At 41.4% G+C, this 17903-nt stretch overlaps 1 protein-coding gene across 1 annotated transcript in view; it reads left to right on the top strand.

The window, feature by feature from the left end:
• The window catches only part of LOC144773148 (sodium/hydrogen exchanger 4-like), a 527634-nt gene that overhangs the window by 26274 nt on the left and 483457 nt on the right, over positions 1-17903 (top strand). The gene's annotated exons all lie outside the window — the stretch shown is intronic.

The following is a 17903-nucleotide window of genomic DNA, read 5'->3' as shown; positions in this document are numbered from 1 at the left end:
ACCTGCTGATTTTACTTTCATTGAAGGCGTTTTGGACTGCGAGCACCAAGGACTCGCTCTTCCTGTTTGCTGCTCTGTTTTAAATTGGTTTTAGCCTTCACTACTCGCGGAACCCGCTTCGCGGGTCCCGCTTCGCCTGCACTTCCCGGCATAGCGCTTTGGAATCTCTGGCGCTTGAGCTTCTGAGGTGTTGGGGAAAGCAGGGCTGCGAGCAAGGGGAGGCGCAGGACTTCCAGTCCCAGGAGCGCCTTACCCTCGGCTTCTTCACCAGCTGACCCGCTCTCCCTGCTGGCTCCTCCCACACCTCAGCGCAGCTAAAGCCTGCTCGTCTGTTGCCTTGGTTGATTGCTCACCTGCTGATTTTACTTTCATTGAAGGCGTTTTGGACTGCGAGCACCAAGGACTCGCTCTTCCTGTTTGCTGCTCTGTTTTAAATTGGTTTTAGCCTTCACTACTCGCGGAACCCGCTTCGCGGGTCCCGCTTCGCCTGCACTTCCCGGCATAGCGCTTTGGAATCTCTGGCGCTTGAGCTTCTGAGGTGTTGGGGAAAGCAGGGCTGCGAGCAAGGGGAGGCGCAGGACTTCCAGTCCCAGGAGCGCCTTACCCTCGGCTTCTTCACCAGCTGACCCGCTCTCCCTGCTGGCTCCTCCCACACCTCAGCACAGCTAAATATCTTTCATTTGGTACCGCTACGCGGGAGCGCGCCGGGAGAAGCCCGGGACAAGGGCGGGACCGTCTGAGGCCGTCAGAGGCTGCAGTAGGCTGGGCTGGGCCCTCTCCCTTGATTTATTGTTTTTGTCATATTTCTGTTTGGTAATTTATTTTGCAGGCTAATATCCCTTTTTGGGGAGTGTTATTTTTTTGTTCTCCCTTCACTACACTTGGCTTATGACGGCCAAAAAAATTACGTTCTGGTCGCGTCCTAGTAGGGAAATCTGGGTCTAAAACGAAATCTAACCCCTTACGTAATAAAATTACATCCGCCATGCAATTAAAAGGCCAGTGTCAGCTCTTTAACTTGTGGGATAAAGGAAAAGATAAGTCACCTGAGTTGCAAACCCAGAGTGAGGGTTCTGACTACAATGCTCTGGAAGCGGCCAATACGGTTAGTATCGTTCCACCCTGCCTGAGTTTGATTCCTAGTCAATCTCTGTTATTACCTCTCAGTCCCGAAATATTAAGGGGTTCATGCTTGATGACAAATGGATTTCAACCAGGCTTAATTTGTCCTCTTGAGTCTGCGGGTGGTAAGGTTATGAATTCCGATAATATTAATTTTCCCCAAGAGTCTCCTGTGGAAGCCCCCAATGCCATAGTAATTACTGACTCTTTGCCAGTTTTGCCAGTTAATTTGCCGATCCCAGACAGTGATTTTACATTACCTGACATTGATCTAACAGCTCACAAGAATCGGTTGATATCTCTTCAGGGGAAAGCCAGGGCTATTCTAAATTCTAATGAAGTTATAACCATTTCAAGTACGGGTCCCTTAAGTAGCACACCCTCTAACAAATTGGATTTTTCACCAGTTGAATTAAATTTTTCTTCTTGTTCTGGTCCTATTCTGAACAATGTAGCGGAGGGGTCTCCAAATGCTGAAGGGAGGTTAATTTCCAAATCTCTATTTTCTTTGGAATCTATACTCTCTTCGATTCTGAGTCTACTGGAAAAATTTGTTGGAGGTTCTGAATGTATTTTTGATACGGTAAATCAAATCTTAAAAGTGCTTTTGCAAAATAAGAATGGCCCGGTGTCTGATTGCCCTTCTATGTTTATCAACTTGATGGAGATCTCCAAAAAAAGTCCTCCTAGCGATCAAGCAGACCAGGATCCCGCTCGCCCTTCTTTCCTCAAGGACAGCCAAAAAGCTACGAATTCAGTAGCATTCCCGGCTGATCTATTGATCCGCAAAGCGGTTTCGGCTGGTATTAATTGTATAGCTTCTATTAGTGATGAAATAGAGGTAGTATCCACGTCTCCTGTCGTCCATAAAATTGATACTCCCTCTCTTTTTCCAATATTTTCCATTCAGTCTAAAAATGAGGAGATTTGTATGGCAAATACAGGAATGGTTAATGAATCGATCCCTTTAAAACATAAAAAGATTAAAATAAAGAAGAGAAAACCCATTCGAAGAATATCTAAAAAAGACAGAGAAAACTCTTATTTGACAAAAGTGTGGAACCAATTTTAGAACATTCCCCTGAGGTTGTTCACTTGCCTGTTCCCGTAGAAGCGTTGATTGCCTCCCCTAAAGTGGAGTCCACTTCCACGGGTCTAGGTCCTATAAATCCTACTAATCCTTTTCTCAATAGGGTTACTTCACCCGTTGTTAATCCTTTCACTTCCTGTCTTAACCCATCCGCAGTACCTTATCAAGATGTTCCTAAGGTCACTTCCTCCTCTGATAATTCTTGTCGCCCTTCTTTTAATCCACTAGCACGTCCTCTCTCTGAGGCACCCCCAACTGTAGTTAGTCCTATCAAAGAAAAAATAACTGTAGATACTTTTTTTCTTGATTTTTTGCCCTTATTTGATACTGATTTAATTTTAAATAGATCTGCCCTACTTAGTTGTTTCAAAGAAATTGAAGGTTTAAAATTAATTCAAACGTCTGATTTGGACGTAGTATTCCTTCTTAACTCTTTGTTAGGGAGATCGACAAGGGTGAAATTTCATTCTAAAGTAGTGTTAAATCTTATTCTACAGTGGGCTGCAGAATTGCAAATTAGAGGAATAGATGTTATTCCATATTTTGGGGAAAAACGTAATTCTCAGGCATTCCCCAATTTGTCATCCTCTCCCCATTTGGGTTTGAAGTTGACGGAGTGGTCTAGCTCTGGTTCAGAGGATTTAAAAATATGTGTGTCCAGGAATGAAAGGCAAGTGTTGTATAAAAATCCCCCTTTGAAACAAATGTTGAAGGAGGATGAATCTAAATGGAGTTGGCTCCCGGGAGTTTTAGCAAGTAAAGCTTCGTCCGGCCTTAAACCGCATTTACATTTTTAACAAAGAGCTGAAGATTATTTCGTGGAACACAGCAGGTTTTAAAGATTGTAAGGAGAAATTAGACTTTTTGTATTCACATAAGGTGGATATAATCTGTTTGCAAGAAACATGGGTGGAAGGTAGAATAGCGTTAGAAAAGGATTTTTTTGTTTTAGAAAAGAGTGCAATCTCCGCTAGAAGAGGTCATGCAAAGGGAGGAATAGCATGTATGTTAACAAATAGAATAAAATGGAATTATTCTCATTATCTCGATCCAGGGAATTTGTTTCAAGCAATAACCTTAAAAGATGTTTTTGAGGACTGCCCTAAAAGATCGTTGATAATAATAAACATCTATATCCCCCCAAATTGCTGTTATAATGATGGTCTCAAAACGCTATTTTCCTTCTTAAATGCTGCGATGGATGTTATTTCGCCTCCTTATGTATTAATGTTTGGTGATTTTAACTGTAATATTTCCAATTGTGGGCTAGCTTTATTTAGAAATAAACTTAGGGAAGAATCTTTGAATATCCCATCGGCCCAGTTCCCTGTCAAAGTTAAAACTAACAAAAGGGGTAAACTTGTTCTAGAAGGTCTATATAAAGCCGACTGTTTAATAGTGAATGGGAGGCTTCCGTCTGACACCCCGGCAGCTTGTACGCATAAATCACATAAGGGAAATTCAATCATTGACTATGTCATGTCTGATTATGCTCTATTTTCCAAGTTGAAAAATATGGAGGTCATTGAGTCTAATCTTAGTGACCATAATGCGTTGTTGCTTACAGTCTCCGTCAGTCTTCCGAAAGTTGACTCTTGGAGCATGGAGAGGGATCTGGTGAATTTCGACTCAAATTGTGGGAAATGTTTCTGGAATTTTCGCTGTTTTGAAAGTCTGTTGCCCCTTTTGAATCAAACTGTCAAGAGTTTATCTCTCTGGGAAGGAAGAGAGCTGTCAAGGTTTGCTAATTTTTTAGATTTGGTAATTGCAATAGCAAAGAAAAAACCTGGGGTGAAAAAATCGCTTGCAGTCCCCCCTTCTCTGCGGGCTTTAAATATAGAAATTAATAAAGTAATAAGGGGGCAATATTTATCTTTTTCTTATGAAGCCAAGCATAAATTGTCTATTTTAAAAAGAAGGAGAGTTAGGCTTAAGGCCCGTTTAAAACGTGATAAGGAAGACTCCCTCTGGATACAATTGAGGGAAGCTTCCTATAACGGTCAAGCAAAAATGTTTTGGTCTTTAATTGGCAAGGGCTGTGGGACCAGAGCCTGTGCCACTCCGATTCCCATTGAGGAACAGATTTGGGTCCAATACATTGAGAAACTGTATAGTAATAATAATGTGCAAGTACAAATGGTGGATTCCAATAATGTTTCATGTGTATTTGATTGTCCCTCTGAAAAGGAAATTGAATTTGCTATCATGAACATGCGTTCCTCAGGTGCGATGGGGCCAGATAAAGTCCCTATCTCAGTATTAAAACAACAGAGTGAACTCTGGAGCAAGATCCTATTTCCAGTTTTTAAATTTTGTTTTTTTAGTGGAACAGTCCCCCCCTCCTGGAAAGGAAGTATCATTGTCCCCTTATTTAAAAAGGGGGCAAGAGATCTTCCTCAAAATTATCGTCAAATCGCTTTGCTTGATGCCATAGGTAAAGTTTTCGCAAAATGTATTCTTATTTTAATGAATCAATGGGTAACTGATTTTAAAATTCTACCTATTGAACAAACAGGTTTCAGACAGAATCATGGAACTCTAGATAACCTGTCGGCTTTACAAGTCCTCACAGAAAAATATGTTAAAATTCGTGGTGGGCAGGTTTACGGGGCTTTTATTGATTTCTCCACCGCTTTTGATAAAGTGGATAGGATATTATTGTGGAGAAAGTTATCTGATTTGGGTATGCCCTTATATTTAATTAAGTTAATTCGTGCACTCTATTCAGATACTTGGTGCAGAGTTCTATTGGGAGGTGAACGCGACTTATCTAAATTAATTTTTACTTCTAATGGGTTAAAGCAAGGTTGCCTTTTGGCCCCCTTGCTGTTTTCCCTCTATACAGTCGATTTACCTGTTGCCCTTTCAGCGTGCGCTGGTATTGCCCCGTCCTTGGGGGGGGTCCCAATTGCATGCCTCATGTATGCAGATGACATCCTGATTCTGGACCTTACCCCGAAGGGTTTAAATAATCGCTTGCAGGCATTGTCTGAATATGCTGAAAACCATTACCTATTGATAAATGCGGCAAAAAGCAAAGTGATGTGTTTCTCCGGCAGGAAGAAACCTAAATTTCTGAATTTTCCTTGGTCTGTGGGGGAGCAAAAATTGGAAACTGTGAAATCTTATACCTTCCTTGGTAAAATTGTCACAGCTAATCTAAGTGACAAAGCCCATATAGATAATAACTCCCGAAAGGCTATTTCTCAGGGAAAGAGTTTAGTAGCCTTGTATAAAGCTACAGGTAGAAGGCATTTCTCAATTCTCTTAGATGTTTTTAGAGCAAAAGTCCCTGCCTCCCTGTTATATGGCTTAGAATTAATAGAGCAAAATCAATGGAGTTTTTTATCTTCAACGGAAGGGAAAATCTTGCGCAGTTTACTATCTGTTAGTTCAGCAAGTTCGACTGTTTCTATGAGACAGGAACTTGGCCTGCGTAGCAGCTGGGCCCAAGGTTTGGCTGGCTCCATTCGTTGGGTAGTAGGCATAGTAAAAAGTGAACCTAATACTCTGAGATTTCTTATAAAAAATGAATTGTTAGGAAGTCTAAATGAACATTCTTTGATTGTAAAAATTTTTAGATTTGCTGTGGCTCAATTGAAATTGGATGAAGAAACCCTATTTTCATTATCCTCTTTTCAATTAAAATCTATATTGAAGATTTCTTCATGGGAATTGGGGTTTTGTCATGACAGAGATTCCCGTCTGTTAAAAAAAGGTTGTACTCCTGTCATTGAATCATGCCTCTTGCGGAAAGCGCAACCTTATATGTACTGGAACATCCCTCATGGCGCTCGTCGCTTAGTGTACTTAATAAGACAAAACCTGCTTCCGTTGAAAGTTCTTTATGCCAGATGGTATGGTCACTCCCCACTCTGTGATCTTTGTCAAAAGCATGTTCAGGACTTAAATCATGTCATTTTTGTTTGTCCGGTCCTGATGTCTTACAGGCACAGATGGTTACGTCCAATTTGCTTACAACTTAATATTCTTTCTGCCCAGTCATTTCAGATGGCCTTGATTAACCCTCCTAATGAAATGTTTTGTTTTAAATTGTATGGCTTCTTTAAATGTTTCTTGGATCTTTATTAATATGTTATTTTTTTCATTTGTGTTTAGTGTTAAAAAGACATTTTATGAATTTTTTCTTGTATGTATTTTCTGGTTTTTGTGTGGACCTCGAAAGAGTTCCTTATCATAATAAATAAAACTTGAAACTTGAAAACTTGAAAACCACACCCCCACTTCTACCTCCTTTGCCTTGCTTCCTCTTCCACCATGATTTTCTCAGGAGGAGGACCTTTGTACAAAGATGTCACACTACTAGAAAAAAACATTGGATATATTTTTCTACTGATTTAACTATATTCTACTTCTTACAAGCTATTACTTGGGTATTCTGATGCCTCCAGCATCTACTGGAGATGGCCCTGAGTTATTTGGACATTATGAGCAAACCACAGATGCTGTTCTTCCTGTTCACCCTAGCATGCACCGCAGTTTTCTTTAGGGAATAAAATGATTCTGTGGTACTAAATATTCCAAAGAGTGTGTTGTGTATGTGTAGGATGAAAGTGAATTCACAAACTATTTCAGAGCAAATTTAAGTCTCTTAAAATATGCATTTATAACTATACGTGGACAGGAGAGTTCTGCCTCTTGAGACTAGGAGTATAGAAGGAGGTAGGTTCTTTAAACAAAACAAGGGCAAGTACAAATCTAGCCATGTACTTGAATGTCTGCACACTGTAAGGAGGATATTCCCTTGAAAGGGGCTTTGGCATATCATTAAAGGCCATCCAGAATGGTTATTTGTGTTGGAATCAATGGTCTTAAAAGAATATCATTAGGGTATGGTTTAACTACTGCTTCAGTAAGATGCAACAGTAGCAACAAGGTACCAGAAAGCAAATATGGTTGTTAGATCAGGATGTTGAAGGATTGGATTGGATTTATTATGTTGGGTGTAGAACTACTCTTTAAAGCCAGAAAAAGAATCTTGAAGTTAGCTAGTGTCACAAACCCTATAACTGGAACCTGTTGCATCTGGGGACACCATTCGTACTTCATAATTATCTTTTAAATGTCAGGTATCATCAAACTAGGATACTAAGCTGTTGAACTTGGCCATCCCGAGTGGGATGGGTATGCTCAGACGTGAGTCCCATGCTCTCCACACCACTGGAGTCAAGCTATCCTGGCTGAAGACGGCTGATAGCCAGAAACCGGTCCTAGGATGCTTGATTCCGGTCCAGGAAAGACATGGCTTGGCAGTTCGGGCTAGACTGTTCCCATTAGGCACAGGGTCAAGGCTGATTTGCATATGGCCATGTCTGAACTGGGGTGGTGTGGAGTGCAAAAAAACGATGGATTTAGGCCCAGATCTCTGTACTGGGGTGAATGTATGACATTGTTCTGCATTCTGTCCATCAACTGTTATTTTTGCATTTGTCACCCCGAGTGGGATGGGTATGCTCAGACGTGAGTCCCATGCTCTCCACACCACTGGAGTCAAGCTATCCTGGCTGAAGACGGCTGATAGCCAGAAACCGGTCCTAGGATGCTTGATTCCGGTCGAGGAAAGACATGGCTTGGCAGGTCGGGATGGACTGTTCCCATGAGGCACAGGGTCAAGGCTTATTTGCATATGGCCATGTCTGAACTGGGGTGGTGTGGAGTGCAAAAAAACGATGGATTTAGGCCCAGATCTCCGTACTGGGGTGAATGTATGACATTGTTCTGCATTCTGTCCATCAACTGTTATTTTTTTTAACTTGGCCATCTCTGCAGGTTCCCTCCCAAATGCTTTGCCTTCACCCCTCCTGTTTTCTGTACCAGATTTTGTTAACTCTGTGCACATTACCACTGCTAACAAGTGCTAAAGTATTTGTGCTCACACCTTTGTACGTGGTAAAATTGGCAATTTAATTTGCATAAAAGTCCCTAGTAAAGTGGTGCTAAATGTACCCAGGGCCTGTAAATTAAATGCTACTGCTCCGCTTGCAGTAAGTATTGTGCTACCCACTTAAGTACCTCTTCAAATTATATGTCAGGACTGCCTTTGCAGCCTGCATGCTGTTTTAAACTGCCAGTTCGACTTGGCAAAAATAAATCTTTTGCCAGACCTAAACCTTCCTTTTAATATATACAAGTCACACCAGGGAAGGTCCTAAACAGCCCAAAGGGAATTGTGCATTGTATTTAAAAAGTTGGACACATTCTTTTAAGTTTCACATGTCATGGTAGTGAAAAACTCTTAAATACATTTGTTGCTACTGCACTACTGCAAGGCCTACATCTCCCATTAGATATAAATGGGTTACCTTATTACATTTAATAAGTGATGACTTTTGCTTGGGAATCCGTAAAAATGCATTGTTGTAACACTAGTGAATTGTAATTTAAAGTCCTCTTTAATGTCAAAGTCAAGTTAAAGTCACAATTCTGAAAATTCCACTTTTAGAACGTTGGCATTTTCTTGTCCTAACCATTTGGTGCCTGCAGCCTTTATCCTGGGTCGCATGACTAGATGTAGTTGGCAGTTAGCCTTTGTGTGTTCCTCACAGACAGTGATACAAAAGGGGGCTATGTGTTGTCAAGAGGGGCTGAGCTGTCACCTACCACAGTTGTGCTTCAAAGGGGCTGCCTCAGCACACTCACTAAGGACTTCACACTAGATTATTTTTAGTCCAGACCCCTCAACACCAGGCATGGGAAGGAAGACACTTCTATAACCAGATGTGGGAGAAAGTCTTGACCTTTCTCCCACTTCAAAGTTGTCACCAGGTATACAATATTGGACCCTGAGACCAACACTTGAGATGAAATCTGGCCCTGTGGTAGACTCAGAAGAAAGGCTGCTCTGCGGCCCTGCTGCTTAAAGGACTGCCTGACCGCCCTGTGGCAAGAGTCACAGCCTTGCTGCCTAAGGAAGGAACACTGGACCTGCTCCTTGAACCCAGACTCACCAGAGTGACTCCAAGGGCTAGCTGACTGGCCTACTGTTCTGAGCTACAGGGACATAACACGGTCTAGAGACCTCACTGGTATCTTGTCAGCTCACCAAACCCTTAGTGAACCTGCTTGTGCCATGCTGCTGGCCTCCGCTGGAGTGAGGCCCAAGAAGTGCCCTTTACTGGCATCAGACTGTACTCCTTCTAACCCAACTGTGGGCTCACTCGGAACTGATGCAGTGTGACGCAACTCGAAGCATCTGGTTGCAGGATCTTGCATCACAGCACCTCGTTCTCCTTCGCAGTTGCCTTGAACCTGTGACTTTGTCCCAGTCTGGCCCAACCAGATAATAGCATTTTCCCTTAGTGCTTTTAAGCGGTATACTTAGCAAAGTCTTTTCAATTGCATATCTCCGGATTTAAAGATTGGATTTTTTTTGTTTTGGTGTCAAATAATTTATTAAATGTTACTATAGTCTTGTAAATTGGTGTGGGATTTTTCTTGTGTTGTATTTTTACTTTATTACTGTTTTGTGAGCTGCATAAATACCTTACACAATGCCTCTGATTTAATCCTGACTGCTTTAGTTCCAAGCTACCGGAGGGAGAGTTATGCACAGGTTAATTTAGTGACTTTTTACAGTTTACTATGACAGGGATTGTGATTGTTGTTTGAGTAGAGTTTCGCCCCCTCAACCAATAAATAATCCAATTTCTCACATGAACCAAATATCAGTACATTAAATCTGAGGCCTGCTTTTGACCAGCCCCACATTGCCCCAGGCCTGCTTGTCAAATGAAGGCCAGGAGAGAGACAGCACAGATAAGCCTGACTGTTCTAAATTGTACAGGACTGCAATGGTTTCCCTTTCTGTATCTGACTGCAGCTGTGCTGGTGTGAGACATTATCATAGTCATTCAGATATATTTCTCGAATATTATTACTGTATTTCATCTAATGAGGTTTTTAGATTGGAAGCTTAACAGGAGGAATGCAACATCAAGGTTTGTGCCTGGGGATTAAGAGTTAATATCCAGCATAGGCAGATTATGCCCTTTTTCACAATGGATACTCGTCTCTATAGATCAGTGTCTCAAGCTTGACAGTTGCCTTTGGTACTATGGTACCATCAGTCCCAACTCCTTGAGCAACTGTATAAGTTCCTCAGACATTTCTGTCTGTCAATGTTTGTTTTTCAGTGGCCACCATTTCCACACATAGGTTAGAAGAGCGTGGATAATTGCTGACAATATCATTGTAACTAAGTACTGGTTATCTCCTTGGGGCATGTCCTGAGTCCTCATAGTGTGTTCATTATGTATTTATGTGAAATATCACATAAATAAATAATGACCACACTGTTAGGACTCAGAACATGTCTCACTAATTCTTTCCAAATCGCAATAGGAAGCTTTACAGCAAACATTATAAAATGTATTGTACATTATGAGGAACTAGGAGGTAAGGAGTATCATTTATATCTTTTCATCACTTGGGGCATGGGACAAGGCAGGTTTGCAGGACAGAATGGTGAAATGATTAGCTGGAGGAGCAATAGATATATATCCCATATTTTCCTGGAGGACAGGAAGTTTCACTGAGTGTTTGGTGAACCGGGTAGAGAATACAACGAATTGGAGGCACCCCATTGAAAGATTGGTTTAATGCCATTAAATTTTAAATTGTTGGGCATTCCAACAATATGTTGTCTCTGCACCTCAGACCACATTGTCCCCTCAATATTACAAGTTTTAAAAAGTACAAGGAATGTCTAGTGACACACTGTAGATTGCTGCATGGAGATTGACCTTCATTGGGATTAAGATGCATGTGGAACATCTGCCTGGGAGTCATTACTTGCATCTGGTGATTAAATGATCAGAGCAGTAATATTCAAATGATCAAATTTGAGGAAGTGCCTAATTTTCTCCACTGAATAAAGGAACAAGTTTGCAACTTTGTTCATACATAGTGCTAGCCATCATTGGTTGTCTCTATGAATTCCAAGGTTTTATGGATAAAGGAAAGAAGGTAATCAAGGGGAAGAAGGTTTCAAGATCATGTTTAATCAGAAGAGAAGATTCAGAGTCGTTGTTGGATTTTGTACTGATCAGGATAAACTCATTGTTCGTGGGTTAATCCTGAGAGAGTTATTAGACATCCAGTATTGCAGTTCAAGGTAACAGGTTCTGAGTGTTTAGATGTCTTAGTTGACTGTATTTCTGCCAAAAAGGTTAGTGCATTTTTTAGTAACTCCTTTCTCAAAAATGTAAGAATGAAGGGTAATTATACAATGCAGCTTCATCTTGAAAATCTGACTTTCTTTTTGTTAATTTTGGCCCAAGCCACAATGACATGAGATATTCTGCTACTACTTCTACTGAAACCTATGTGCAAAGATATATATATATATATATATACTCTTCCTCGTAGGTAAGCTTATAGAGGATATCATTTGTGGACAATTGCCTTGTTTGCACTTGAGTCTCTGCACTACATTTGTTAATTATTATATGATGTCCTGGGGAACCTTTCTTGGATTTTTATCAGGGTTGGGGTTTGAATGCTGTCTCGTGTTGGCATTCTGTCATTTGAAATGTTTTAAAAGTGTTTTATCTGTGCATTTAATTCTCTTGAGGTATCTTTGAAATTAAAGTCACCCAAGATCTCTCCTGTCTATGATACTGCTGGCTAATTATTTAAAATTAAGTAATTACTGTGTGGGGGAAAGGCATAGGATTGTAATTACTAAATGAAATACCAATAATATTCATTACAACAGCTTTGTTACCTCAGTATAGTTCTTGTGCCTGTTACCCCATCATGAACCAATTGTGTCAATTTTATTTAAGTGGTTACTGTTATGTTAACATTCAGGATGTTTGGATTTAAGATGTTCCCTGGTCGTAAGGCACTTAGAAGGAACCCTATTCATAAAACAAAGATATAATATTCATTTGGTCAGGGAACCAGCTAAATTTCCAGTAGCCATATATGTGTATAACCTCTTCCAATATGGATGTAGACTGTTCTGTGCAGTGTCCACCATTAAAAAGTCAATTTGGTAGAAAGAGATACCATTCTATAATCCAACAATCTACATCAAAGCAGGTTTAATTTGTGCCAGCAAATGTTACCCCTGAAAGTGTACCTCATCAAATGTCTGTACATTACCATTGCCCACATAATAGGCTTCCGGCCTGCTGTAGTTGGGTGGTTTATTTCCAGCTTATAGATTTCCTTTAAATGGAAATCTCCCACCCTTTAAAAGGCACCTGTTTGAGAAGGTATCTTTACTAGATAAGTGGGCATATCAATTAATCTAAAATGGGCAGATGATTCATCATAATCTTTGGTAGAGTTTCCCTCACAAAGTTTAGGGGACAGCTGGAGAAATGTTCTCCTTTGAAATATACTCATTCTGCCCAACCCTGAATCCAGCGGCTATGATAGCAAAAGCGCGGACAATAAATCTGCTGTTACCTGTTCAGAATCACGTTTAGTGTGCCCCACGAAATTCACCAAATCAGGTTGTATTCAGTAGCAACTAAAATGATGTACACTTCTCATCACCCTCATTACTATGAATAAATAAATACTTTTATTTGATTTCATACAAAAATCATAAAAGAGTGGAAAACCACCATACATGAAATGTACATTTTGAAATAAAAACAGATAAGTATAAAACATACTACCAATACCATCAGTGAGTTTCTAGATGGGTAATGCTAAAGCTTGTTTGGTTAGTTTTTCTTTTTTTTCCAGTTCAGTTGCTGCAGTTTTCAGGAATTTTGTGGCTCTACAGGACAGTTGGAGTGATATTCCTCCAAAGCTTTGGATGACGGCTGCTCTACATGACCTTATTTGTTCCTTCCTAAAGGCTTCCCGGAGGACCGTGCTGTGGGTCTCTGCCAGGGAGGGGCAGATGCATAGTAAGTGTAGAAAAGACTCCTCCCCTCCTCCAGATAAGCGGCATTCCTTGGATTGCCATGGGTATGTCCATTTTGGGTGTCAGGTCTTTTGATGGAAATGACCCCAGCTGCAGTAAGGTTAGGTTTTTCTTTTTCTACTGGGAAAAGTGGTCTAGCAAGTAAGGTTGGGGTTTCAGCCACTGATAGCCTTGCATCATGGCCCAGGTATGTTTTTTTTTGGAGAAGCTTTTTTGTCTATTGATAAGGAAGTCCGTTTGATTGCCTTGTTAAATACAGTTTTGAAACTGGAACAGGTGGGGAGGGTGAGCCAGGCCTCCTCGAGCTGCAATGCCGCAAGGGAGTCCTTCAGAACACTGACCGTTATGTTACTTGGCCTGGCTTGGGTTTCAATTTCCTCCCTTCAGTGGTGCGCAAGGGTATTATCATCAGTATCCGGCATTCTCCAGTAGTATTTGGCTAATGCCCCTCGTCTATAGGGAGTCTGGTTTCTTAGTCTATACTCAAGTCGTATTTGGGATTATGAGATGTGTCGGGGGATCAAGAACAGGTCCTTAAAAAAGGTTGATTGTGCTAAGTTTAAGGAGGTGGCGTCTTTAAGGTTTAAAATTTCTGAGCGGTATGAGATTGAGGGTAGGAATTCTGCTGAAATGGCTTTAGGCAAGTGACCTGTAGAACATCCTGTAAGTTTTTTTCTTTAAGACTCTAAATGCAAACTGAAGTTGTTTAGCTCTGGTACGGCCTTGTTCCAATTGTGATTTAAAATTGAGGGTGCAATCTATCTGGAAACCAAGATATTTATATGAATCTACCTGGGACAAGGCTTGCCCATCCAAGTGCCGGATGAATTTGCGTTTTGCCTTTGTTTTGACTCGTCTGGCAAAGCACATCACTTTTGTTTTTTGGAGATTGATGGTTAGTTGAGCTGTGATGGTATAAACACCTAGTTTGCTGATGAATCGCTGCAAGCCTACAGGTGTTTGTGCGAGGAGCACAATATCATCCGGGTATTGTAAACTGGGTGTAGGGACGTTGCCCAGTTTTGTGGGGTCAGATTGGATTGACCATAGTTGTTTGTCAAGGTCGGCGGTGTAGATGTTGAAGAGGCAGGGTGCCAGCACACACCCTTGTTTTAACCCATTAAGAGTTTGGAACTTTTTCGTTATGATGTGCTCGTCTCCTTTCCTGACCTGAACCCACGTCTGGGTGTACAAGTTGATGATGGCGTCCAAGAGTTTAGTTGGAGCACCCCAGTTATGCATTTTTGCCCATAATTTGACTCTCTGGACTTTGTCAAAGGCTGCTTTGAGGTCTATAAAGCATGCGTTAAGAGGCCTGGATTTTGCAAGGGCTTGGTTGGCTAGCAGGGTGACCACGGAGATATTCGTAAGTGTTCCCATCCCTGCCCTAAATCCTGTTTGGGCGTAGGAAATGAGGTTACATTTTCTGACCCAATCCTCCAAATCAGCCAACAGGTTTGATGCATACATTTTTGCCTCCACGTCAATTAAGGCTATCAGACGGTAGTTGAAGGGGTGAGAACGAGAGTCCGACTTGTGTATTGGGTTCAAAACGCTGCCCCTTTAAGAGTCTGGAATGATGCACAATGCTAAGACGGAAGAGAAAAGTGGCATGAGGAGGTCGGACCAGAATGAAGGATTATACCTGAACAAGGCATTTGGCAGCCCGTTGGGTCCTGGAGCTCCCTCAGGTGTGAGTTTTTAAATAATTTTTAGAACTGTCTCTTTCCGGATTTGCAAGAAGTGTTCAGGTGTTTCTGGGTTGGAAGTGATTTTGACGTGACCTGCTGGTTCTGAACCACAAGTTGCCGGACAGACAGTTGCCGTTTCATTATATAAATGTGGGCTCTCCAGGTGTCCTCCATTATGTCTGAGTTGTAGTGCCGGTTCTTTCCGTTTGTTACCTGATTGATTATTTCCCAAAAGAGCCTGGAATCCCTTTGTTTGGTGGAATGGTGGAGTTTGGCCCAGAGTTGTTCTTTCTGCCTTAGTGTCTCTTGTTAGGTCTGTTTTGGCTTTGGTTATTAATTGCAAGAGATCCTGGGAGAGGGCGGAGCACTGGGTGCGTAGTCTTCTTAGATGTCTGTTCAGTTGAGTTTTTTTGTGAACCAATCAGCCCCTTGATGTCTTCTCAATTTTTTCCCTGCCACCTGGTTGCAGAATTTTTGGTTTAATTCTAGGATAAATCGCTCCCATGCCTTTGTGTTTGTGGATTCAATTTGAAATCTTTCCAGGAGGTGGGTGCATGTCCCCAAGATGTTGTTGATCGAATCCGTTTTCCATGCAAGATGTTTTAAATTGTAGCTTTGCGTTTGATGGGATAATACTCTGGCTGGCACTGGGTTATCTATGTTACTTAGAAATGTGAACGATTGTGGTTGGTGTTCGCTTTCAATCCTGTCCATTATTTGGAAGTTAGTGATCGATGGGAAAAGGTTGTGATCTGTAAAAATGTAGTCTATTGTTGAAGCTGATTTTTGGGTGATCCTGGTGTATGCTGCTGGGCTTTCTGTTGGGCTGCTCCCATTTATCATTCTCATTGAGAGCTCCGCCAAACTGACCGCGCATCTCTTGCCAAGCGCGTCTCGTTGTTTCGGTACCTGTATTCGCTCTTTAGTGTCTTGCAATAAGTTTATATTGAAATCCCCTGACACAATGATGTTTGCGTCCTGATGGGCGAGTTTTAAAGTTGCCAGTGTTGCTAGTAAATGGCCTATTCTTATCTTTTTTCGCTTGAACACTGGATGGATATAGGTGTTAAGAATAAGCAGGCAAGTGAAGGGCGGGGCTTCAAGTTTGACACATTGCAGCCAGGAGACCTCTAGGTCTATTGTTGAAGCTTAACCATGGAATTTCAGTTGAAATGAAAATTGAAAGGCCTCCTTTGGCTCTCTCTTCTGGCCGGCCTCTGAAATTCCTTGTATCCAGTTATAGGTGTGGGATTGGTCATCCAGGTTTCCTGGAAGAGAAGAATTTTGTACTTTTAAATGAATTTCGTGAGGCCTGGATCTTCTGGTTCGGAGCTAAGGCCGAACACATTCCAGGAGCAGATGTTACAGCCTGGGAGTGAGTTGGTAACTACGTGGGTGTTGGTTTATGCCAAATCTGGGGGTGATCTGACTGCGATTAGATCCCAAAATCCAGGGGCCTTAATGGCTGCTGGATTAGCAAAGGTGATGGTGATTTTTTTAGTTGTGCACTCTTTCCTCTTTTGGGGGGTTTGATGATCTGGGCGTTTGGCTCCCTTTAACAGGCCCGCCGAGTGGCTAAATGGTTGGAGCAGGTTGGTGTAGCAGGGAGGGTCAATCTTTTTTAGCTTAATGCCCCACTTTGCAAATTGGTCCCTTTGCTACCAGATTTGTTCAATAAAAGAAATGGCTGAAAATGAAGCTGTAGTTGTTTCTTGGCCCATAACATGTGTGTTCTGTTTAAACGCTATACTAGCAATGTCGTTGGAGGTTATGTGGCTCAGAGGGTGCAGTGCTTTAAAAAATTTGAGCAGGACGCTTCTATTTAAGATGTCATGGGTTCCCCTTGATACGTAGTGGGGGATAAAATCCAATTTGTTGATGTTTAAAGAGGAGTCCAAGTGCAATGGTAGGCGTGCTGCCCTTCCCGGTAAATTGTAGGACATTGGTGGCTTAATAATTGTCGAAGGAGTGGACACGGTTTCATCTATGTTGTTTTGTTGCTTCCCGGGTTAGGGGTACAGGCTATGTCCGGAAGGCAGTTTTCTTTTCACCCATTGTCAGTAACTGAATGTTCTTCACGTAGGCTAGTTATACTTGTTTCTTTCTTACATTTCTTTGATGTAATTGGGGGATTTTCAGACTGTGTTGCCTGGGTGGATGTAGGGTGTTTCTCTTTCCTTGGAGGCTTAAATATGCTGTATACATTCCCAGTCTACGATGATTCCCTTTTGGTGTTATTTGGGCTGCTGGGGAAAATGGATTGGATGGATAAGGGGCACGGTTGGTCCTTGTTTGTAATTGTGTCCGGAGGAGTGAGGGCCGTGTCGTGGTCATTCTGTTTCAATCCCTGGACAGTGTTGTCGGGAAAGTTGATTGCCTGTCTGGAGTGCCTTCTATTTCTTGATTTTCTAAAACGTTTTCATTCCCGCTTGGTTAATGTCTTGGTTGCTGTAAAAGGCTGACCTAATGGTTGTTCACCTTTGTCAGTTGATTGGAGGGCTGAAATGTTTGGATTGGCAATGGTTAATGATGGACTGGGTACTGTAAGGTCAGTCTGTGATTGTTCTAAATTGGAGAAAGCACCACTTCTCATTACCCTCATTACTATTTCCATGTATTTTTACTGAATGCAGCCAGGAGATATATATTGATACATTCCTAACCAGAAATTTCTTGTCATTGATTAAAAATCTCTACAATTTACATTTCAACCTAAGTACTTAGATGAGGTGATCAGAATTGCTGAGACATTGAAACCTTATTTTCTTTGGAGCAGCCAGATAGCCTGAAACTCAATATCAATAAAATAGCATGATGTATTTTGGATGATATGGAGGGCTTTAGATTACAGAAACCATTTAAGCATCTTCCTAAAGGTGAATTTGCTACTGCATGTATCATATTTACAGTTTTCTTCATATGTTTGAATTAGATTATTTATTATTGGTGATTTGCAAAGAATCTTAGAAGTACTCATGTACATTTATGATTGTTGTATATTTCCGAGAGTATTCCACCAGGGCAAATGTAATGATTATTTCAACAGATAGGAAACCTTTATAGGAAAATGGATATTTGTTCATGTGACTTCTTT

The sequence above is a fragment of the Lissotriton helveticus genome, chromosome 8, assembly GCF_964261635.1.
Source record: "Lissotriton helveticus chromosome 8, aLisHel1.1, whole genome shotgun sequence".
Classification (NCBI taxonomy): Eukaryota; Metazoa; Chordata; class Amphibia; order Caudata; family Salamandridae; genus Lissotriton; species Lissotriton helveticus.
This window is presented reverse-complemented; position numbering and strand designations above follow the sequence as displayed.